At 37.1% G+C, this 26725-nt stretch overlaps 1 protein-coding gene across 1 annotated transcript in view; it reads left to right on the top strand.

Moving 5' to 3' along the window:
- The first annotated feature begins 3743 nt into the window (after positions 1 to 3743).
- The window catches only part of chl1b (cell adhesion molecule L1-like b), a 94015-nt gene continuing 71033 nt past the window's right edge, over positions 3744 to 26725 (top strand). The window contains exon 1 of the mRNA XM_056256204.1: positions 3744 to 3978. The gene's annotated coding sequence lies outside the window, so the exon portion shown is untranslated. The remainder of the gene's footprint in view (positions 3979 to 26725) is intronic.

The raw sequence follows: 26725 nt of genomic DNA, 5'->3' as shown, positions 1-26725 counted from the left end.
CCAAATGACATTAACTCTGTACTGTCTCTGTACTGTATCTTGAATAAGAGCACACTTGAAATTAATAATATTAATTGCAAAACTTCATTACTTAAATCATTGCTTTAGCATTTACTAAGATTAATGAATTTCACTTTTATTTAGTATAAATTATTTTAACTTTCTGGAAAAATATGTTTAGCCAAGGTTAAATCTGCATCTCTAGTTTGTTTGTTTTAGGGATTTAGTCCCTTGTTAAATGTAATGGTTTTGGTTCCCACAAAAAACAAATAGGCTATATATATATATATATATATATATGTAATTGCATTCTACCTCCAGGGGAAAAAAATATATAACTATCTTTAAAGTCCAGCGTTTTCTTTACCTCACAGGGAAATTCATATTCAGACATATACGGTCAGCAGACCGCAAACAGGCTGCATATTTATTTCCACATCATTTATTCTCATTACACAGGCCTCGGGATGTCAATGGAGTCATTTCTGCTCCATTGATACAGCAGTGCGTGAGAGAGTGAGGGAGAAAGAGAGAGAGAGTCAAGATAAAAGGTATTATTGTATTCAGGTTGAACTGGTGAACTCTGACACTTTTGAAAGAGGTTGTAACTAGCTAACCAAATGATGCTATTCATTCCTCCATTTGTCACTGGTAAACTGAATAAGTGTCAGTTTCTCTGAAGAAAAACAATCAATGTTTTAATATTAGAATAGTAGATTTTTTGTTTACTTTAAATGTTTGCTATACAGTAGATATATACACAGACACACACACACACACACACACACATTAGGCAAACATTTAAAGTTTACTATAAACAATTCTACTATTCTAATATTAATTACCAAATTAAAACATTATATATAAATACGTATATATATATGACATTAATTTAGTCTGATATATATATATATATATATACATATATATATATATATATATATACATATATATATATACACTCACCGGCCACTTTATTAGGTACACCTGTCCAACTGCTCGTTAACACTTAATTTCTAAGCAGCCAATCGCATGGCGGCAACTCAGTGCATTTAGGCATGTAGACATGGTCAAGACAATCTCCTGCAGTTCAAACCGAGCATCAGTATGGGGAAGAAAGTTGATTTGAGTGACTTTGAACGTGGCATGATTGTTGGTGCCAGAAGGGCTGGTCTGAGTATTTCAGAAACTGCTAATCTACTGGGATTTTCACGCACAACCATCTCTAGGGTTTACAGAGAATGGTCCGAAAAAGAAAAAACATCCAGTGAGCGGCAGTTCTGTGGGCGGAAATGCCTTGTTGATGCCAGAGGTCAGAGGAGAATGGCCAGACTGGTTCGAGCTGATAGAAGGGCAACAGTGACTGAAATAACCACTCGTTACAACCAAGGTATGCAGCAAAGCATTTGTGAAGCCACAACACGCACAACCTTGAGGCGGATGGGCTACAACAGCAGAAGACTCCACCGGGTACCACTCATCTCCACTACAAATAGGAAAAAGAGGCTACAATTTGCAAGAGCTCACCAAAATTGAACAGTTGAAGACTGGAAAAATGTTGCCTGGTCTGATGAGTCTCGATTTCTGTTGAGACATTCAGATGTTAGAGTCAGAATTTGGCGTAAACAGAATGAGAACATGGAACCATCATGCCTTGTTACCACTGTGCAGGCTGGTGGTGGTGGTGTAATGGTGTGGGGGATGTTTTCCTGGCACACTTTAGGCCCCTTAGTGCCAATTGGGCATCGTTTAAATGCCACGGCCTACCTGAGCATTGTTTCTGACCATGTCCATCCCTTTATGGCCACCATGTACCCATCCTCTGATGGCTACTTCCACCATGTCACAAAGCTCTAATCATTTCAAATTGGTTTCTTGAACATGACAATGAGTTCACTGTACTAAAATGGCCTCCACGGTCACCAGATCTCAACCCAAAAGAGCATCTTTGGGATGTGGTGGAACGGGAGATTCGCATCATGGATGTGCAGCCGACAAATCTGCGGCAACTGTGTGATGCCATCATGTCAATATGGACCAAACTCCCTGAGGAATGCTTCCAGCACCTTGTTGAATCTATGCCACGAAGAATTGAGGCAGTTCTGAAGGCAAAAGGGGGTCCAACCCGTTACTAGCATGGGGTACCTAATAAAGTGGCCGGTGAGTGTATATATATGTGTGTGTGTGTGTGTATACATATGGATGTATATATGATATTAAGTATTTTAATCTGAAAAAATGCAGGTTATCTGCTTTACACACCCAGAAATATTCACACAGCAATCAAGCTTAGCTACAAAAATCCTACTGAGATACTGTTACCAATCTGCATCCAGCTGAGTAACATGTTCTGCTACACTACCCATAACTCAGTGCTACTCCCCTAACCTTTTAGTCATCACATGTCTGATACTCATCACTATAGATTGGTGTAGTGCAAGCACTTTCCTGCCCCTGCAGTAGACACTTAGATGTGACAGGTGTCCGCCGGCTGACGATAAATCAATTTGGATTTAAGAGAGCACCTACTGAGAAGCAGTGGGCCTCATAAAAAGATCCAATTACATTTTGTGCTGGGTGAATCTATGATCTTGTAAGCCTCTCAATTAGATTAGATCGGCCCAAATTAGATTAGTTTGGATTTTCGCTGGTCATTTGCTGTCTTTGAGGGGATCCACTAGAATGAGTTTACCAGTTTAGTAGGTATGAATTTCCTCTGTTAATTCTGATGTGTTGGCTATAATAAATAAACTCAACTAAATGGGTTCAAATTGATAACTAGGAGTATAACTGACAAAAGCTGTCCACACTAGCGATGGCAAGATACATTTTAAGGGTATGGGCTGTGGCTTACAGATTATATATATATATATACATATATATATATATATATATATATATATATATATATATATATATATATATAAAACCCCTCACCTGGGTCCTACTCACCATTTATTTCAAACCAAGAGTAATCTCTAAATTCATACATATTATAATTATATAATATATAGTTATACTATATTAAAATATAATTGGTTAAATTATAATTATTAAGCAAAACTGTAAGTGTGCTTGTGCTATCTTTCTAAATAAGTGCATTTGGTTTGATATTTATGTAATGCAAATTCAATTTAGCTTTTTAATTGTCCTTTTTTGGGGCTTTCTTCACTGTATACGAGCTCAAATCTATGGTCACTAGGCCTACTAACCACAATAGCACGCTGGCCTATATTTCCATGACAATGTAGTGCCTGTAAATGTTAGGACACACTACACATAAGCCAGAAGCCACCAATTGTGCTGCTGTCTAAGGTGCTGAAAACACAGCAGGGGCCAAATATTTTACCCAATTCCTCAGCATTAACATAACACTATTTTGACTCAGCTGGTTTAAGCTGGTCTCCCAGATGGGTCAAGCTGGTCTAGCTGGTTTCCCACTCTGTTAAATGTTCCAAACCCCTCTAAACCAGCCAACCAGCTCAGACCACAAAACCAGCTTGGTTTGAACATCCTTGTTTGTTTGACTTTTTTTTAAGGGAACATACAACATTTAAAGTCATGTTTTAAGGCCATTTGATTTAATAAAAACATTATCTATTCGAACTATAAACAATTAAACACAAAAATTATGAAAGGGGAACATTATACAGTGATTCAGTACCCTACAAATACCCCTAAGACCTCTGACAAATTCATAGTCACCGATTGGCATATTGTTAGAGTCCGTAGACGTAGAGTCACTGTCATTGAGGAAGGGGGTGTGTTAACCCGGTCACGATGTAGCGAAGTTGTGGAGGGTTTTCTCGGTTGCCATGGATTTCTAAAAGCTATTGACTGCGTCCAGCCTTTCACTGAATGTATTTGTTAGAGAAACGCACCACTGAAGGAAAAGCATCATCACTCGAGACATTCTGGTGTAGCGCGCTGACTATCAGCTCGAGCTCTCCGATCTTCGCCCACAAACTACAGCGAAAGGTAGGCAATTCTTTGTTTTTTGGAAAGTAGAGGTTTTGTTCTCGATATATCATTAGATACGCGTGTTTTAAGACTTTCAAAGCCTCTTATCAGATGTATGAGAGTTATTCTAAAGCGTTCTCTTCTTTTGCGCATCTGACAGGTGAAATCAAAGCCGGTTAGTATTTCAAATGACTATGAGTAGCGTGCTTATAGACTCCAGCTGTAATAGGAAACCCTGCAGTTCGTTTATTACTGTTTGTTTGCTACGGCTATTGGTGATGTTTAGATTATTAAAATATGAATAGAGACGTTTGATACTGTCAACATTTCAGTTTAGGCATTATAGTCAAAAGTGCATCATATTTGAGATGGATTTAAGTGGTTACATGCATTGTGATATATTTCTTTTTGCTTAAGCCATATAGATGCATACTAATGCGTAAGCTGTTGGATTTGCAACTTTCTTTCTCTTGGTTTGTAGCATAATAGTGTATCAGTGCAGATGCTTATACAGTACAGATATGTGGTACTTTCATGGCACTTGTGGTGCTTGAAGCATATTGTGCTTTTGAAAAGCATGCCCTTGGTAGCCCTTGACATCCTTACCACCAACATTAGACTTGAAGAGATGCTAATTTTCCTCTACAGGATTGATCTCTTGTGTTTTTTTGGAGTGCTTGGCTTGCTCTTGGGTTCTCATTGAACCCCAGGCTGTACGGTCTAAAAAATAAAGGTTTCAGTTTGAAGAAAAAAGGGTTGTAGAGCAAGCCAGTGCAGTAGGAGAGAATTTTTAAATTCCACAGCATACTTTCTATTCTCTAGTTGTTTAGAACACATCATTTATGTACTGCAGTGGCGTGTGGTGAGCTTTCGAAACAAGGAGAAAAGTCCCTTTTGTAAATTCCATTGGATGGTGAAATGATTTCCAGGTTAAATGCATATGGAACCATATTTATATTGGTATGTTATATTACGCTATAAATAATGACCTTACACTCAAATGGATGTCATTTTAGGGTCATTTTGATTTGAACGTGACCAAAATTAAAAATGCCGGTAAGTTGTTAACTTTGTAATTAGTTTGTTCGTTTTTACCAGTTTGACAGATTCTTGCACACCTTTTTTGAACATCTTAGGACATTATTGTGTTGACAGAGTGATCAATAGCCAAGCCAATCATCTCTCACGTGACACTTTAAACTATATCTAGTGCTGACACTACAGTGTTAATTCATTAAAAAATATATTTTCACATTTATTGATCCCATATTTACTAATATTTTGTTTTATATTTGTCGTCAATTATTTTCTCATCTGATTCTTTTTGAGAAGGCACTGTCACCTTTGAGAAATCAACCCTAAAATACTGGTATTTTCAAGAACCTAGGAACTAGTATGCTGATCGAAAGAACCTAAACCTGATATAACATCCAAAACCATTGAAGAACCATGAATTTTGAAGTTTAGTTGTACAAAACCCTTTCACATAAGGCTCTTTAATGTAAAACATATTGAATGCAGCTCTCACAGTCGAATTTTGATGTGATTATCAAGCCTTGCCGTCTATTATGAAAATCAGATTCTTTCTAAATCTGTGTCATGACAGCAAGATAAGTTACTCTACTGTAAGGAAAACAATTAAAGTCGCATTAGAGACAGAAGGCAGCCTCGTGTGCTTTGAGACTTCACGAGTGGATTCAGTACCATGCATTAGGACAATGATTGGTTTCTTCTCCGGTCCACAGTAAAGAGTGTGGAAAAGCCAGATAAGAAATGAGTTGGATGTTCCTCCACTGAGACAGTGGGTGTGATTTGCTTCTAATGAGCGGTGGCAGAGGAGTGAACCTTGTGCTCATCTGAGCTTGTGAGAACACTGTAGTTAGCTGGTTTTCTATTAGATGTTTTTAAAATCCCACTACCAGAAACAAAAGGGCTCATTTGTTTCATATTCAAATCTTGTTTATGTACGATATCCTGTAGGGCTAGCTATCATCATCATTATTATGCAACAGTTTATCTGATAAGTTTGGGTGGGTCACACATTTTTGTGTTTGTTTCCTGGGCAATTTAACTGCGAGATTATAAATCATTAGGCCTACATTGTTTGAAAGCCTCATGATACATTTTGGTTGCACTTTATTTAGCAGTACATGCACTTTCTACTTATAGTGTTACCCACGGAAATACTGAATAATGCAAGGCAACAACAAGTTTAGGGTTGTGTTTAGGGGTACAGTAGGTTCAGGGTTTGTACCTAGTTATTAACCTAGTTATTACCCAGTTAGTGCCATTACTACAATGAGTACATACAGTAGTTGTCACGGTTTGTAGTAGTAACGAACACGTAGACGATGATGAAGGATCAGAAATATTTTAATATAACTCTCAGGTAAACAGGAACAGGATATTTTCTACAAAGCGTTAAATGAGGCAAGACAAACAGAACTTAAATACTATCGATAACGGGTGAACACAGCTGAACTTAATGACTAATCAATAAATAACCATGACAATAAAACTAAGGGAAATGGTGCCAACTGAAATCAAAGTCCAAACGGTGTATGTGTGTGAGAATAGAATGTTCATGCAAAACAGTACTGTAAAATAATGTGCTTCCTACAATTCAATGACCTTTTTAGTAACACAGTTCAATGTTTCAGAGCTCGTAAGAAGTTCTAATTGACATCGTCAACCTCTTAAAATGATGGGTTTTAGATGTTTCTCTTTGAGTTTGATGAACAAGAACTAAAATACCAATTTACGTCAAATTTGAATGGAAAATGGATTAAATGATCAACTGTTGTTTATGTTTGTGTCTTATCTGAGTTCAAACTAGGACTCCTTCATGGCATAAAGGCTATTTATTTGGCAAATTTGGCAAATTGAGGCCACTGTGATGAAATCTAGGGCAAATTCCTCTCACCATCAACACAGAAATAGAACACTGCAAGTGGACAATGCAGCCCGGCACCATTATAATGAGAGGTATTCTGTGCCTATCAGATGCCTGCCACCCAATAAAATTATTTTCTTTATGTGAGGATCAAATACTGCCGCTTGTTGAAGAGAGGTGTGCTGTTTTATAAGCATTCAGATTTATGAGTTTAACTGGAGGGTGATTAAATGTGAAAGAGGACCTGAGGCATATCTACAGGGACCGGAATAATATAAGGACATATAACACCTTAGCAACCACCCACAACAGCCTAGTTTTGTGTTAGCGGGTTTTGCGGTCAAGCACCAAAAATCTGGTTCTTTATACTCTTTGAAGACCACTTTAAATTGCTGTGTGATAAGACCTTTTTCTTATTCATGATATACTTTTATCGTATTCAAAGGTTGCAAAAACAATTCAGATTTCATTTTGTGTGGGAGATAACCTCTGTGGCCGAGCGCAGTGCTAACTGATTTTCACTGTGGATTCGAACCATCACTGGTAGAGATAAAAACCTACAGTGAGGCCTCTCATCTCCATGTGTGATGCCATATTCACTCAGACATACAAATTCAATTGAGGAACACCTGCGCCCTAAGCTAAAAAAAATGTGCTGCATCTCGCTTTTCATTTTCATGCGAGCTTAACGCAAGCGGAAAAGTTTTCTAAAGCAGAACGACACTAAATAAATAAATAAATAAATGAATGAGGGTGGCACGTCTGAAAAGAAGCACAGATATGATGTGAATTCGTGTGGAAGGGAATTTAAGGAGGAGGAAATGTTATTCAGACTGAGCTTTTTAGTCTGGTTTGTCAACATTACTGGAAATGTCACAGAGTTGACATTTGCAAACGTTGCAAACTTATTTGGTTTGGTAACAAACAGTATCAGTTCTAAACCATTTTTCTCAAGGATTAAGTTTCAAAGGGTCAATTGTTTAATCCAAAAATGAGCATTCTGTCATTACTTACCCTCATGTTGCTCCAAACCTGTATGACTTACTTTCTTCTGTAAAACACAAAAGAAGAAATTACAGAATGTTCACATTGCTCTTTTCCATAAAGTGGGCGTATAGTTGACTCCGAAAAAAAGTACAACTGTTTGTTGTCATTGCCTTGAAATCAGCTGCAATGCATCTTCTTGACACACAAAGTTTGAATATGTGTATTAATGAATGAGATTTAAGAGAAGTAAAGCTTTATTTATACAGTGCTTTTTAAAACCATGTGATTTAAAATTGTGCTTTTCACAGAGAGCAAAACTTTTTTTTTTGACTATCCCTTTAATAATTGTAACACCTTGGATCTATGCTATAATTAAGCCCTTTAATAAATATAGCACATTCTAATACATGACGTTATGATTAGGGCCGGGACTTTAACGCGTTAATTAAGATTAATTAATTACACACTTTAACGCGTTAATTAATTACACAAAAAAAGTATTTTTAATCGCACTTATTTTTGCACCGCGGAACGTTTCTCACTGGATGAGTTTCGGCGGACCGATTATACTGGCGCACCAACTAGCGTTCATGACGATGAAGCTGACGAGATCGCTTTGGTTGGCCGGTGGCTGGGAAATGTTGTTACAAAAAACGAACGGATGGAAGCGTCGATAAGAGCATGGTTGTGTGCAAGCTATGCAACAAGGAATTCGCTATTGCTATTAGTGTAGTGTGTAGCAATATGCTATTGCAACACTTAATGGAAAAAATTGCCCTGGTCTGCTGGACTTGGTTGAACAAAAATAAACAATATTTTGTTGCTTAAGCTTATGTATGCAGTCATTATTCAATGGTATACTAAAAATCCATGTGAAAAAAATTACTTCTCACAGTTCTCAGGTCAAATATTTATGCGATTAAAATGCGATTAATTAATTACAAAGCCTCTAATTAATTAGATTATTTTTTTTTATCGAGTCCCGGCCCTAGTTATGATATAAGCTTCTGTTGTCAATGATGCATGCATTGCTCACAGTGAGACTTGAAGCCACTTGAAGGGAGGCTTAAAGCCACTATCTCTGAGATCCACTTATATTATTTTTTATTAAACTTTTTTTCTCTGAAGGAAAGGGCAGTGCCTGTGTGTTTGTGTGTAGCCTGTGTATTCTGTGGTTTTGAATGTGGATGTGAATGAGATCAATTCTGTCTGTTGAGCACTGGGGGAGGGGAGTATCGTGTAGCCGTAGTAAAGATGTGGTGATTATTGTGATGGAGGATCTCCCCTATAACATATTTAACAGGCTGCTTGTCATTGGAGTTGCTCAGTCACCGTCATCACTTGCACCAAAAGGAGAATAAATATAATGAGGTAATACTGAAGGACAAACCCGAGGAGGTCAATCTTATCAGACATGTTCAGGGTTCCCTTAATCTTATCCCTTTTTCCCTTTATCCATCCTTTCCCGAGAGGCAAACAGAAAGCACCAAAAACACCAGACCGGTACATTTTTGCAAATGCCTAAGGCAGTAGGAAAGCACAGTTTCTGTATGACTCATCTAGCATTAGATGTTGTTTGATCAATCAATGTGTCTTTTTTGGATCCTGAAGCACTGGATCGTTAGTTAATAAGCTTTTATCATTCAGAGAAAGCACCCTTTGGCTGTTTGTGTGTTTGTGGTAATATAATCTTTAGCATGCACAGACTGTATTTCAGAGAGGTAGGGAAGCACTGTTCCTTTTTAGTTTGAAGTCAATATGAAATTAGAATCGATGCTGTTTCACAGTTGATCATTTTATTCCAGTTAAAACAAACTACTTTAGTTTTACACATTAATGGTAACCAAATATTTATTTATTTATTTATTTATTTACTTACTCTGTCTGTCTGTATGTCTGTCCTATCCTATCTATATATCATCCATCCATCCACCCATCCATCCATCCATCCATCCATCCATCCATCCATCCATCCATCCATCCATCCATCCATCCATCCATCCATCCACCCATCCACCCACCCACCCATCCATCCACCCACCCATCCATCCATCCACCCATCCATCCATCCATCCATCCATACATCCACCCACCCATCTACCCACCCATCCACCCATCCATCCATCCATCCATCCATCCACCCATCCACCCACCCATCCACCCATCCATCCACCCATCAATCCATCCATCCATCCACCCATCCACCTATCCACCCATCCACCCATCCATCCATCCACCCATTCACCCATCCACCCATCAATCCACCCATCCACCCATCCACCCATCCACCCATCCATCCATCCATCCATCCATCCATCCATCCATCCATCTATCCACCCACCCACCCTCCCATCCACCCACCCACCCTCCCATCCACCCATCCGTCCATCCACCCATCCACCCATCCATCCATCCACCCATTCACCCATCTATCTATCTATCTATCTATCTATCTATCTATCTATCTATCTATCTATCTATCTATCTATCTATCTATCTATCTATCTATCTATCTATCTATCTATCTATCTATCTATCTATCTATCTATCTATCTATCTATCTATCTATCTTCTGGTATTGAATGCCCATTATTCACTATCCACACAATTCTCGATAAATTCTCCCTGTATATATATTTTTCTCTTAAGATCCTATTTCATTCAGACATTTGACTTTATATCATACTTTATATCTCACAGTGCGCCTTTATATCTCACAATGCAAATGTATTTATAGTAATTTCAACTTTCTATCTCGCAATTGTGACTTTTTAGCCCCATAGTGTAATTTTAAATCTGACAACATGACTCTTATTTTAAACTATTTTTTATGTATTTTACTCTGAGGCAGAAACTGTATCTGGCAACAGTATAAAAAAAACATCCAATTTGACAAAAAACCTTGATGGTAACTTCTTAATAACGTCATATCTGTGCATGTTAATGCAAATTAGCTTTGATATAGGAAGTTAAGAGATCAGCATCTTTTTAGTATAAAACATCAGTGTTGCATAGGCGTTTGAGGCAAAATAACGCCAGCAGCAACATTCCCTGCAGGTTGCCCATCCCCCAGCATGCCTGTGGTCATAGTCTGATTAATGGTCCTATCTCTTTCACAAATCTCCACTTCCATCCATGCACTTTAAATCTTATTCATGAGAATGGACGTATCAGTTAAACAACAGGAGATACGCTTTTGAACTTTTCAAGACGTATATCGTACTGCACTGCAGGGTGCCGCATTAAAAAATCATGCTCGTATATGTCCCATAACGTGGTGTGAAATATAGCATGCTCATGATATCTATGATATAATGTTTCCTGTGATAGAGATGAAATACGAAGCATTTGACATTGATGGAATTTATACGAGTCATTATTCAAATCAGCGAGAACCAAACTGTGAAGGCAGTGGATCAGGATTATATAAATAAAGACAAAAAAAAAAAATGATGAATGGGCTTGGACTGCTTATGGAATAGCGACATCTTTGTCTCTGGGGTTCTCATAAAGGAGGTTGTGTTTCAGGGTATGGGCAAGCTTGGAAAGGCACCGCAAAGATGGAGTGGAGGGAAAGAAAGGATGCTAGAAAGAAAGGATGAAGGAGGATAGATGTGACAGCCATGGGGACCTAAAAGTTCATAGCAGTGAAAGGCTTATTGTGTCCAGGGACGTGATATGAAACATGTAGTGGTTTGCTTTTGCGCCAATCTGTCCCTCTCGCTATGTAAACAAGGATGTACCAGTCACAGGACCTGCAAGAAGACCTTTAAAGAAGAAACATTTAGCTGTTGCGTTAACAAGGTCCTTTATTAATTTTAACAGGATTGTTCGCCCAAATATGAACATTCTGTCAAGTCCTTTTTTCTTCTGTGGAACACAAATGGAGATGTAGTTGCACTACTAATTATTTTAGCATTCAACAGAACTTCACCTTGAACTATGTATTTATGGGAGCTAAACTAAATGAGATCGCCATGTATGTCAGGGTTCATTCAGTTTCATTAAAAATAATAATAATGTCAATTGGTATAGTTTGTTGTAAGTATTTGTATTGCCCCTTATATGTTTTAGATACATTTTCGGTAACACTTTACTTGAAGCCTTTATATAATGCATTATAAAAGTATATTTCAATGCACTAATTATGCCTCGTAATCGTAACGCACCCTATAATGTATTGTACTACTGGTTGCATTAATCTAATTAATAATTGTGACCACAGTTATAATAAATTATAATACAAATCTACTGTTACACCTTCAGAAAGTGTAATACATTAAAACACATGCCAAACAACCAATTTCAGAAGTAACAAGGAATCTGCAAGGAATCTTTTAAACGTGCATAATGAATACCTTTATAACACATTATACAGGCTTCAAGTAAAGTTTTTTGCTTAATACTTACATTTTTGTATTTTGCAGACGTTTATATCCAAAGCGTCTTTTATTGCATCCAAGGTACACATTTGATTAGTTATTGCTTTCCCTGGGAATCGAACCCATGACATTGAATACCTTTATAACACATTATACAGGCTTCAAGTAAAGTATTTTGCTTAATACTTACATTTTTGCATTTGGCAGACGTTTTTTATCCAAAGCGTCTTTTTTGCATCCAAGGTACACATTTGATCAGTTCTTGCTTTCCCTGGGAATCGAACCCATGACCTTAAAGTTATTAGTGCCATGCTCTACTGTTTGAGCTACAAGAAGGAATAAACAAATCGTTTTATTATTTAGGTACTGTATTTCAGTGGAGATGTAATTCATTAGTGACATGAGGGAAAATAAGAACAAACAACCTATTTTAAGAAAAACCTTTTGAATGGCTGGTGCAAAATGGACAAAAAAGCACCATAAAAGCAGTTAATACAACTCAGAATCTATATTATTTTCTAAAGTATTTATTAAGTAAATAAAAAAAGCAATTATTGCCTGAATCTTGTTTACTATTCACTATAACTGCTCATGCTGCTCTTTTCATATTCTGTTTTACTCCTTTTGTATCCTATACCGAAAAAAGAAAGTCATCCAGGTTTGGAACGACATCAGGGTGAGTAAATAATGACCAAATTTTCATATTTTTAAGTGTGACTTCTATATGAGTTCTAACATTAACAGAAGAGTCAAAACGTTAAATAATTTAACCAAGTTCTTGTGGGTCATTAACTTGTTTTTTTTGTCTGAGTTCAACCTTCATGCCAAAGCTAAGGACTTCAGCTTGTCTTGCATCACATTGTAAATCAGTCCTAATGGGTATGAACTCCATATGTGCACACATAAACAAAAACAAAACCAGCAGGTGCAGTCCCCATGTGAATGAGGCCATTTCTGCCTTCTCTAATGCCCACTTCCATTTGTTTAGCATGCATGCACTACGGTCTTAACAGCCTCTCTATACAGTATATCCAACACGGAAACCATGTCTATCAGAATGACAGAGTGTGAGACCCATCTATAACACCCCCATTGGGACCCATTACATTGTACTGTAGGTGCTATAAGGATACACGCAAGTGGGAGACAAAAACCCCCACTACACATACTGCGAATATATGTGCATGCCCTGCATAGAGAGAAGATGTTTACTGGCTGAGAGCGGTAAAACACCATTAGCCGGGCATCAGAGGGTTGATGAGCATTGATTAGAAAAGAAGCACAGAGAGCATAATAAATGGCTCGCAAAATGAACTTCACTCTCTGTCAGTCTCTCAATGTGCTCTTAAACTTTTAAGACACTGTTGCAAAGAAAAGCATCTTTCGGTAATTACATTTAGCCTATTATACGTGAAGTGTTGCACAAATCTCAACATATGGCCAATGTTTGTGCGGAAATGTAATTGGATTTAACCCACCACATATCGAATTAGCTGGTTCAATTATCTAAATAATTGCGTTTGAGTCATTCACTCAATGTAGATGTGAAAAGAACTTGCATCAGTCTTCAAAACAATGTGTAACTAACTTCTGCTTCCTTACATTTAAATTTGAAATACAATTCTGCATCCTGTTTTCTACCAATTCAAATTAATTTGGGAATTTAGGAATTTAAAAGGCATTCTTAATGTGATTGATTTCTTTGGACAGTGTTACTCCTGGTTTGCGGAAGAATAAGGCCATCTTTGTGTCTGTCCTTGGCACTGTGCGCACCTAATCATGCTTAGGGCCAGAAGCACAGCGATATTCAAGATCTCAATGTTCTCATCCTGCAGGAAAAGCAACTGTTCTACCAGAACGCTGCCAAACCTATAATTCAACACTTCAAAATCCATGTCCCTTCCTGACCCCGCAGAGAGCCCATAGCCCTGTGACCTCATTTTCTTCTGCAGGTCCCCGGGAAATCTATTAAATTCAAGCCAGACTCCAATTTGTTCAATTTATCTTTGTATTTAGAGGGAATACAGATGTGCTGTTAGTTCCCATAAGGGTGATTGGTCACTAATTTGGGAAGCGTTGGGAAATGAGGAAACTAGGAAACTGAATTCTTGGATAACAAGCTTTTGCATTCAGTTATTTGTGATGAAAATGCTATTACTGCTTTAGTTTCTACACCCCATTCCTGAATAGCTCAACTGGAACATGGTGCTAGCTTGCTTTCAACACACAAATTGATAAAATGTATATTTTGAATGCTTTTGGGCAAATAAAGTGCATAAATCTAAATCTCTGAAGTTTAAATCTGCTGCAGTAACGTTATTGCAAATTCAGACCTCTGGTGTTGTTATGGCATTTGATTTAGACTTTATTTGAAAGATCCAATTACTGTGGTTAGTGACAATTGCTGCATGGCAGATTTAGAAACATAAACTACCAGAAAATAGCATAAGTGATGGTAATTTCAGTTTAATTGTTTTAACTAATTACAGACAGGCAGGTTGCATTAGCGGAGTGTTTGCGTAGCTCAAACAAAGTCTACTGATGCAAGATGTTCACATTTTACATAACTGTGCAGTTGCTAACGTTGCTGTAGTGCTTTCAAACGATACAAATAGAGACAATGATTTGTAAGCAGAAGAATTAGACACCTCAGCTTTTTTACTTCGAAATTAAATTTTGTTTGTGAAGCCCATTTCTGCCCCATAAGAAAAAAATCATGCTTTGGTAAATTAATTATGAGATAAAAAAACATAATTATGACATAAAAATGTAAAGTATGAGATACAAAGTTGTATCTATGGCAAAAAAAAAATTATTGACACAATTAGTAATTACTAATGACTTAATATGTCATAATTTTGCATTTTTATGTCACAATTACAGCTTAGTATGTCATAATAATGATTTTTTTCCCCCTTATGTGGTGGAAACAGGCTTTCATAGGTTGTGTTCTTATGGAATAATGTTGTGCTTGGCTCATATCTTGAATATTTACATGAAAAAATTTACTTTTATGTTCTTTTTGACTTTGAAGTGCATTTGCTCCAAATGTGAAAACTTTTAAGGTTACAAGAAAAACTGATTTACTTTAATTTACACATTCTGTGTAAGGGGAAAATCTCAAGATACTTTAATCTGTTTTGGCTCAAGACACGTTAAAAAAATAAAATAAAAACAGTTCATGTTTTTTTTTATGTTATATTTCCTGGGAAATGATTATCCTGCTTTAGAATTAATGACAATGGTAATCAAATCAAAAGGAAATTAGATGTTTCAGCATAGTTACTTTAAAACAGAAACTAAGCTCTTCACATGCTGTATTCAAGCTCATTAGTAAAGTTGTTATATACTGTATGTGCCCTTAATAGTCAGATTTACATGTGAATGAGAATCTTTGTATGGTTGTTTTAAGAAACATATAGTATAGGAGACTAATTTGGTTATCACTTTTAGACCAAGAGAAGCACGTAATGAAAAAGAGAAGAGTTCTTATTTGGATTCATTGGTTGGCTGTCCTTGACAAAAGAATTTCAAGCAAAGCATCTCATAATTAGCCCTAATTAGTACATACTGATCAGTTATTGCCATTCTGCAATTTATCTTTTTTTACAAGTCAGCTCTGAAGTCTACCTATTACCTGTGTCTCGAGCAGGTTTCTGCGCTCTGCTAATTATCTAGCTGGGAAAACAAGCGCGAATGCGTCACTGTCAACGCCGAAGCCCCTCAGAGACCTGCTGTTGTATGACTCACCTCAAATATGGCTGCCAAAGTGGTTTCACTTCTTTGTCAATCATTGTACCGGCTGACATGGATGAGAAGAGACACGAACAAAGCAGTTTTGCACACTCCTTTTCTGCTAATGATGTTTGAAGAGAATGGCTATGTTAGCTTTCAACAGTCTTTTTCTATATGCTTGTGTGTCTACATGCATAGAGAGGTTTTGTGTTGGGCTAAATGCCTATGACAGCATAACAATAACCGTTAGGCGTTTCGTCAACGTCATTTGCATAGATTGTTCAGATCAAAAAAGGTCTTTTGTGTCGCTGACAAGCATTATTATAATCATCTATTTATATATTTACAACATAGTTGTTCTTTTTTTTTATTTTTTTTTTTATAATTACAAACCAACCCCTGCATTGCTTAGCCTGTTATAAAGTGTACATTTCAAACGGTTGGCAAAGGTTATCTGAACCCTCCCTCATTTAGAAATGTCACAGATCTAGAACTGTCAACAAACCCAGTGGTAAATTGCACGATGCAGGTGTTTCTCCTACACCCGAGGTCTGTTAAATGCGACCCTTGTGGTGATCTGGCAGCGTGTGGTGGTAATTGGACGACGGGGCTGTCCATCATACAAATGGGGTCGAGAATCAAAAAAAGCCCTGCCTACATTTTCACAGGCCATCAGCTATGATTGACACGTTGAGCTCTGCTGTGCTAGAACAGCCCCAAGCGGTTTGTATCTGATTCATTACATCCACTAACTAAATCTTTCAAGACTGCTGTGTTTGTAGTTGTTTTCGCTACTTTTTAATGTATTATTTTCCATTGACTGCAGCTAAGCCGGTTACTATGGGCAACCTGTGTCACATGGGACCCTTGATAGAACTACTAGCGTGTGAGGTGCCTGTGGCGTAAATACGCCGTTTCTCCACACGCGCACACAACAGACGGAGAGGAACACCATTTCATGGCTAGTACCATGAGACAGAATTCATGCAGTGCGTATTGTTTTGATAAGCAATTATTTAGCCTTTCAACACTAGTGATAAAAGCTGCATCCAATTTGCCGAGCTGTTTGGCATATTTTTTAAACAAAAATCAAAATTCTTTCATATATTTACCCTCATGATGTTACTAACCTGATGACTTTCATGCAAGCTAATAGGGAAAATTATGCACTGTAAAAACTATTTTTCGAAGTTGTAGATAAAACAAAGATTATTGAATTACATTTTACTTGAGAATACAATTTTTAGTCTTTCTACTTCAAAATTTCAAAGAAATTGCCATTTTTTTGTAATTATTTGTGAAATTTCCTAGCAATTTCTAAGTGAATTATTTTTATTTATTTGTTTTTACAGTGTGGAAACCGTGCTGGTCACTCTTTTCCAAGCACATGAAATAAGGACTGGAGCTTTTCAGCTTCAAAAAAAGATGCAAAATCTCCATAAAAGTAGTTAATATGACATGTGCGCTATTTTCCAAGTCTTCTAAAGTCATAGATCTGTGATAGACTGACGGAAATTTACATCATAATTCACTGAAAATCTTTCCTTCTACTGTAGCTGTTAACCTCTGAGATCGGATCATCAAGTCATTGAGAACTTGTAACCAGATCAGTCAGGTTCCTAAATGAATCGTGCAAACTGAATCATTTTGTGAATTGGATCAGTGATTCAACATTGCTACTTTTCTCATTAAGCCAAGAAGAGAAATGTATCTTTTTTTCTTGTTTTTGCCCTTTTAATCTCATGGATTCAACAGATTAAGAACATATGGATTAATTGTATGGAGCTTTTGCATCTTTTATTTTAAGCCTTTAGCACCCACTCATAGTGGAAAGAAAGAACGGACTGGAAGTTGAAGGAGTAAGGAGAATAAGGCCACATACTCATATTCATCTCCCGCTGATCTATATCTAATCTCATTATCGTTGTACAACGGCACCCTATGTCACTTTTTGTTTGACAACGATAGAAAAACAATCCCACTCCCATTTCCCATTTCCCATTTCCCCTTCCCTCCACCTGTGGCATGAGAGGATTTGAGCTCCGGTGTGCCAGCTCATCCATTAAAACTCACATTCCACTAAGTCTTTTATGCCATCTTATAAAGGGCACTCGGGCAAGCTTTTTTCCATTCAATCCCAAGTGTTCAGCATTCCTCTCACTTGACATGAACATCCTTTGCTGGACCCAAATGGCCTTTTATTTGAATTGTGTCTTCAAACAGAAGCTACACTGTTTCGATCTTGTTAGTAACTTTCTCAACCAGCCTAATTTAGAATAGATGCACTTCTACTTGCTTTCCATCAAAGGCGATATTTTCCAAAAAAATTGATCATTGAAAACCCATTTTACTGCAGCAATCTGACATATTTCCAGGTAAAAATGTTATATTATTCTATTAAAAAAGAAAGAAAGAAAGAAAGAAAGACAAATAGCCAGAAAAGACCATTGTTTTGTTTTAGAATAACCAATTTTCCTTTCACATAATGTTATGTAAGTTTTGGCATTTTGCATAAAAATGCTGGATGGAAAAAAAATATGTATACGATATTGCAAAATTTACATGAAATTATTTTATAAAAATGTTTTATTCTGTCAGAAGACGTTCATATGCTACGATAGAAACACATTTACAGAATAAATTCCCAGATGTGTATCAGAAAGGTCATTTGACTGAATAATTCAAGATGGATTAGAAAGATATTTTTGTATCAGTTTATTTTTAATTAAATTCACAGCTTGGATATTTATTGTTTAATAAAACGTGCACAGTAAGTCCAGTAATGTGTATTTAGAAAGACAATTCTGAGTTCATGTTGAGGTATGATTATCAACTTGTGGAGGTATGATTATCAACTTGTGAAGGTGTGAAATTATATAGTATATGATTTATGAGCTTGTGATATTCTATTCATAACTACCGTACCAGTCTATTAATAATGTAGAATGATAAATAATGCATTATCTTAACATAGTTATTGTATTGGCTATAACTGCAGTGTAAATAATAAAATAGCCTTGGCGTTGGACATTGCTGTGAGTAATTTAGCATTAGCAGAGGAGTCACGTCACCAAATTGCTTTTGTGCTGTGAAGTGTGGATGACATACAGTGAGCTTAACCAAACCTAGCAGTGAATGCTAACGACAGACTTCACCTTCACTAGACCAGTGAACACAAATATCATCCGTTTGCAGAGCGAAACCATAGTTTTTGGGATACAACATCTTAAGCAGATTAGCATAGCGACACCTAGCACATCGGTGTAAAGACCTTCGTTTTCAGGTTATCTCTCAATGCATTACCACCATGCTTGTCGCCATATTAACCCCACTTCACATATTATCACATACGCAGTTTCATCCCAGTTGGTTCAGTTTTAAAACTGCTGGAGATGTGGCATTGCAAATGGATTTGTCTCATCTACTACCGTTCAGAACAAAGTAAATAGGAGTGTGTCAAAAGTGGCAAGATATGATTTTATTTCATGTATTGGTGAACATACGTTTTTGTCCACTTGGTCTTGTCCACCCTAAACAGACGGTAAAATGAGGGGGAAGGGGGGAGGGGGTGATAACGGTTTGAAAGAGCCGTGTATACCTGCCGTTATCAATGGAAAACAGCTGGTGTGAGGAGATACGCTGGGAATTCATAAAGGTTCCGAGCTTGGCAAGATGATTGCTCTCCACACTGCCAGAAATGAAACCCCTCCTCCCTTGTAATTTTCTATATAGACATGTAATAATAAAGGGCCTGTAAAGGAAATGGAATTTGAGAATGCAGCTGGCAAGATCTGAATGATTTTGGAAAACAATCATATCTTTAGGGAAAATAAGGAAAAGAACACATTCTGAGAACAGATGTTATCAAGAACTGCTCCTTATTAATTACCTGCTTCATACAATGCCCCGCCTTGATTTTTAGATTGAACGTTTTTCTGCACATTGTCATTAATTAAAAGGCCATATTCAGGAGATCTTTATGCATCAGCTAATAAACACTGATTGAGTGAAACATTAACTGGTCTGATCGATTCTCTATTTGAAAATGGGAAGAATACTTACTCATGAAAAGTGCACCAGTGACCACAGGGATGAAATCTGTCTCATGTGGCACAAATACTATCACAATCAATACAAGCTGAACACGCAGTCAAAGATGAACAGAGACTGCGAGAAATGCATCCGATGCATGCTGCATCACAGATATGCAGGGACAGTTTCCTGTTTCCTTGGACGCTTGAGTCTTGAATTAAGACAGGCAGCACAATCAGCAACCTTCCTCGCCAAAGTGGGGGTATGCAATCCCAGGGCAACCACGAAATAGAAACTCTGCAGCCATCATCATTAAAACGCCACCAAAGGCCCAGAGACCATATTGCGTCCTTTCTGCAAGCGCTGCAGTTTTATCTGGCTCATTTGAGACCGAGAAGACCATAGCACTATGAATTATCGGCCATGGGATGCTTCTTCGCTAGCTCTTGGTGGTATCCAGGAACAACCACAAGAAGGAAGCATGCCCATCCTATGCAGCAGTTTTTGCCCATTCTCCTCAACCCTACCACCTGTCAGCCATCTAATAGGGAGTTTAGTCTTCATTTATCTTCATTTGTGCGGAGAGTGGATGGTTTTGTTTACCGTTAGAAATATTACGCGTTTGGACCAGGGAGGAGGGGTGGCCAATGTAGGCTGTGTTTGAGCGGGGGGGAAGGGCGCTTTCGAGAGACTCCTAGACTCGCTTTTCCCCCAGACTCCTAATTACTCAGAAACATTCTTCCATCGTCTCATAGTCAGTGCTGACAACGGTTCAGAATTAAAGATCCTGCATGCCCACAAATGGCATTAACATGTAGATACAAAAATGCTATGTGCATTTATCATGCTGTCGGCAACGCTATTGAAAATGGAGTGAGTCAATACACTAGACGACAATACGCATTAATCAACTCCATTTACCATAGTAAAAATACAAAGTTTATATTATATCAAAACATTATCTGCATGAGTTCCATTGCAGTTGCTCATTGCAAAGTGTATTCCCACTAACGTTTGCATTGGTTTTATTTGACTGCAATCCAGTAGTTCATTAGTCACCAGTTCTTCCCTTCCCCATCCAATTGAAACCCACACAATCAATGAGAGCTTGATTTAACACTTGCAGCTCCAGAAACCATGAGAGAGCTTTGGCCTGTCCCGCACTTTGCCATTGATTGTTACTCTTAGTTTAGCCACTGCTGTCTGGTACGGTTGATCGATTCAAGCAGCCATAGTGCTGTATAGTGAGTGGGTCAGGTATTGAGAGGACAAAGGCAACCTATTAAACAAATTAAAAGTGCTCATATGGATCTCTTCCTTAGCATCTGAAGTATCGGATAAACTCTTTATTTTGGCCCACTTCGATCAGACCATGTATTCTTCATCAAATGCTTAGATAAGGTACATTGGAGACTGAGAGTTCAAGTTAACATTTCCACTTGCACACATTCCTTTTTTCTCAGGTTATAATCGATCATTGAATAGATGTTCCTTTAAAACCCTTAAAACCCAGGTGCAGTAGTCACTACGAAAAACTATAGGAAACTGTCAATTTTAGGAACATTTTTATTTTCTAAATAAAGTGACGGTATACTCTGCAAAAATATATTTTTGTGTCGTAGTTGTAGTATATATTTGTGTGTTGTAAAATAGTTCTATGTGTCTAATTTTTCAGTTAAAATATTTTGAAATCTTTGAAACACTTTGAATTAACTTGAGACATAACACAAGATATTAAGACTTCAGAGAATGTATCTTTAATACAGGTGCATTTTGGACTGGCACTTATTTTATCTTACTGTACTTTTTAACTTGTATAAACCAGTTAAAAAATCAGTCATTGCAGAGCAGTACAAAATACAAAATTCAATACAAAATATTAAATATAAAGTCTATCATAGATACAATCTCATCTAGTTTATTTTATTAAAAACTAGATTTTTCTTAGAATTTTCACATTTCATGTAAGTGTTATTGAAGGTAACGTTTAAACAAATTAAGGAAATACTATAAAATATTAAATATTATAAAATATTAATTTAAAAGTGGTTTGGTAAACATATTGGTCAAATGTAAAGGTTATGTATATAGAAAATACCAAATTACATATCAAAAATGGTGGCAAGCATTGTATGTTTGATGAAAATAGAGAGTTTTGCAGTACAAAATGCTGATACATACAGTATTATAATGACAAATGAGATGTCAAACTACTCTGATCTGAATACCACACAGTTCTAAAGACTCTTAAGTAGTTAGTTTCCCACTACTTAAGAAATTAAAGTTTTATGCTAATCAATGCACAAAATAAATGCACACTAAGTGCACTGTAAGGATTTGCATTCTACCAAACCAAGTACTTTTTGAGCCACTTAAAAAGCAGTGGTCAAAACCCACTTCAATATGACCCTGCCTGAATCCCTTATACATTTTAGTTGGATACCCATTTGTTACCAGTTCATGTGATAAAATATAATGCTTGAAAAGTAAGTCTGTGTCTGTGCCTGAAACAGTTAACTGAAGCAATGAGGCATCAATTATGATTAGCCTGTGGCTGCTCATTGTCACTAATCAATATTTTTTTTCTAATCAATAAGCAGCTTTGCCATGCAGAACAAGGCCTGACACTGTGCCAGTAATGGCATTTTCTCCTTTGATACGTGACCCCTCGTAGTGTGTGATCGTATCAGAGACATAATGCTGTGGTTTCGCCTCATTGGTGCTTCTGTCTTTTATCAACAAAGGGTCATTGCTCATTTGTCTCTGTCCTTTCTCTGTGTTGTCTCTCATTTCTCATATCATTCTCCTTCAGGACATATGTTTGCTTAGAAAATGTATAACCCTGTGATGGACTGGCCACCTGTCCAGGGTGTTTCCCTGCATTTGGCCCAAGACACTGGGATAGGCTCCAGCATTACTACCTCCCTATATAAGCCCACATTTACATGATGGTATTTGACCCAATTCCAATTTTTTCCTCCCATGTGGCACAGATTGGATATAACCCACAAACTTGTAAGCAGGAAATAAAAGCACATGGATTCCGATATTCTCAAATCGGTTTCAGGCCTCATTCATATGTGGAAATAAATCTGATATGAATCGGATACTAGTATGTGGACAGATCAGATATTCCAGATAGTCAAGGTGAGTCATACGTCATTGAAAAAGCGACAGTGGCGAATGACGTCAACTCAGTTGGGCACCTGACATCACATGACTCTTTTCAATGGCGCAATCGAGGACAAAGACTCAACCTGATGTGTTGCTGACCTTTAAAGGTGGTGCGGAAAGCAAAAGCTTGCATTATCATTTTGTCTGTCCATTGCAAATCACGCCATTTTTACTTCCTTTTCAGCCTAAGCTTTTCCAGGTCAGTAAGCCTACCTTGGATTGTTTCGCCAAGTGTATAGTGTAAATGCAGATATTGGATATGAGTCCTTTTTAAAAGATGTAAGCTAGTCGTCAAAAAATGAGATATAGTCAACAAATCAGAATTGGGCATCAAGACCTGCAGTGTAAATGCGGTATAGAGAATGGAATCTCACATTCATGCCGTTCCAAACCCATATGAAATTAAGTTGGGCTTGATGGATGGATGGATAGATTTTTGACTGAAATATATCTTTAAAATGCAACAAGAATTTGGTCACGTTGTACTCAAAGGGATACTCCATCCAAAAATGTAAATTCTGTCATCATTTACTCACCCTCAAGTTGTTGCAAACCTGTATGAGTTTCTTTCTTCTGCTGAACACAAAGAAAGATATTTTGAAGAACGATTGGAACTTTGGCACCATTGACTTCCATAGTATTTTTTTTTTTCTACTATGGAAGTCAATGGTGCCAAACAACTGTTTGGTTCCAATCGTTCTTCAAAATATCTTCCTTTGTGTTCAGCAGAAGAAAGAAACTCATACAGGTTTGCAACAACTTGAGGGTGAGTAAATGATGACAGAATTTTCATTTTTGGGTGGAGTATCTCTTTAACCAACATGCTGATTAAAACAGAGCCAACTGTGCTTAAAAAAAGATGTCACCTTAAGGTTAAATCTCTATTTTCTTTGTTTCATACACCTGTCACATTTGATGGGTTAACAGCTGGGTTTGGGAGATATTAAAACCTGAATGCAGCATCCTCCAAAGAGAGAGTTTCCATCTATCCTTTAAATGGCTCAGCTCTGGCAAAATAAATCTGCTAGACCTCTGAATCACTCTGTAATCTTCTTATCTAAAGGGCAGGGGCCCTACCCTGTCAGCAGTTAAAGATGGACCATTTCCAGAATCACATGGGTCCTCTCTCAGGTTTTTCGATAAGTGAATATCTAGTCTGCAGTCATTCCAATCAATTTTATCTATCCCACTAACCTCATGTTAAATCTGAGATCATGATGAGATTCAAAGCATCCTCACAAATGTAAATTCAGGTGGATCTTCAACCTTACATGCCATTATCACTTTGGTTACTAAGGTACGGCATACATTATGCATGTTTTGTGGGTGAAACAACAAAGCAGATTTGCTGACTTGAACTTTTGGATGTTGTCGGATGAAAGCTGTGGGCGATATAGGGTGTGACGCTGCCCTCGACTGAACAAACTGTCCTGCTGTGTTACACAGCGTGGGTTTGCATCCCAGGTCAATAGCAACCACCATTAGTGCCAAAAACAGTCCGACGGGATGTCGGCCTTGTCTGTTACAAAGCTCTTAACAGATATTGGGATCAAATCCATTAAAAACTACACTGTGGTGGTGGGGCACGTTTTATTTGGTGTGAAAGTGGAATATAATGGGGAAGTGTACCATGTCATCTGAGTGGATGGGTTTATTCATCAGCATGGAAATGACATCATGTGTGACTTTCTACAAAGAGCTGTGCCTTTTCATGCCTGACATACTGAAAATACTGTATATTGTAGATTGTCGTGTTTTTGTAAAATGTTAAGTTCACTGACTGCAACTGACTTAAATTTTAAATTGGTGATACAGTATACAAGCAGCAAAGATTTTGATAGATTTAGCCTGTGTAACTAAAACGGCTTGTGTATTATGGGTTATGCCAGGGTGTTGCTATGTGGATGGTTACCAGTGTTGAGCATGTTACTTAAAAAAAGTAATTAGTTATAGTTACTAGTTACTTCTCACAAATAGTAACTGAGTTCGTAACTGAGTTACATCATTATAAAAGTAACTAATTACCAGAGAAAGTAACTATTGCGTTACTTAAAAAAAAAAAAAAAATCAAATAGGCCTATGTCAAATAATTTGGATGCCCCCAGTATTAAATATGTTAAATTAATGAAATGGACACTTAATAGTGTAGATTAGTGTTCAATGTTTTATAATAATAATTTATTCTATTTTAATGTTGCTGTGGGACAATGTGAGAGACGCCTATTAAATTCAATATATTATTCTAAATATTAGCATTACTATAGTAGAACAATAAAACATTATAGATGGTTTACTTAATATCGCACAGACCCCAACTGGCCAACAAATAAGTTTAAAAATAAATTATGCTTCTTAAGAAATGTACCAAAAATGAATAAATAATAATAAAAAATATACATACTCTTTGTGCATATTAAAATGATAAAACTGTTACACAACTTCACAACTAGTAGACATACTGTAGCCTGAGTATTTTCTTCCTAACAAAAGTAAACAGTTTAACAAGTGCTCTCTCAATATAATACTGAACAATTTAGCAAAAAAAAATATAATACTAAAATATAATATTTTGGGGGTTTATTTTTATAACCTATAGCGAACGTCATCATCAGAGGTTATTTAAGCCAAATTCTAGACATGTTTGCCGCACGTGTTTACAACCGGTCAAACAAAGATGTTTTCTGTGAATGTTCCCTGCAGGTTATTTTCGGGTTTATTTTATAACCTAAACAGAACGTTACCTGACGGTAATTTTTTAGATTTTATTTGTATAACCATGTAAATTAATTAACGTTGCAGATATGTGTCATTTATTTATAAACAAACTATATAATGCTCGGACACCCTCGGTCTCTCTTGCGCAACTGTTGAGCGCGCTCTCGGACACACTCGGTCTCTCTCGCGCATTGAGCGCGCTCGCGCCAATCGCTTCGCTTTTGTCCACTCCGGCGCCTCATAAACACACACACACACACACACACACACCAGAGAAAAAAACTTTGCAGGTCCTATGGCGGAGAGAGAGCCTACTCGGATGAAAGCCGCTTCAGTGAGTTCAATTATAGTAACGCCACATTTTTTTTTGTCAGTAACGGTAACTGCGTTGTAACGGGGGAAACAGTAATTCGTTTGATTACTCGTTACTGAAAAAGATAACGCCGTTAGTAACGCCGTTTATTTATAACGTCGTTATTCCCATCACTGATGGTTACTAAGGTGTATTCTTAGCATGTTGCAAAGTGGTTGTAGTTTGTTACTGGTTTCTATTAAGTATCGTTGTGTGTTGTGAAGTCAGTACAGTAGTCAATTTTTGGTAGATTTTAATTATAAAATGATACTATTTTTGTGTATCATGTTCAGTTGATTGATTCTTGATACAGTATGGTAACGTTAGGTATAAGCATTAATAATTCCTATGAACCTTTTTCCTAAACTCACCAGGGACAATGCACATCCTTAGCTTTCTGTTCTAACAAGCACTTTAACTACCATTAAAGTGGAATTCAAAATACTGCCACCTTATGAACCTCAAAGCTATTTCTATGAAGAGCGAGATGAAAAG

Source organism: Rhinichthys klamathensis, unplaced genomic scaffold, assembly GCF_029890125.1.
Source record: "Rhinichthys klamathensis goyatoka isolate OS25496 unplaced genomic scaffold, OSU_Roscu_1.1 h1tg000124l_1, whole genome shotgun sequence".
In the NCBI taxonomy this organism is placed as follows: Eukaryota; Metazoa; Chordata; class Actinopteri; order Cypriniformes; family Leuciscidae; genus Rhinichthys; species Rhinichthys klamathensis.
The sequence above is the reverse complement of the archived record's forward strand: the minus strand, read 5'-3'. Positions and strand labels throughout refer to the sequence as shown.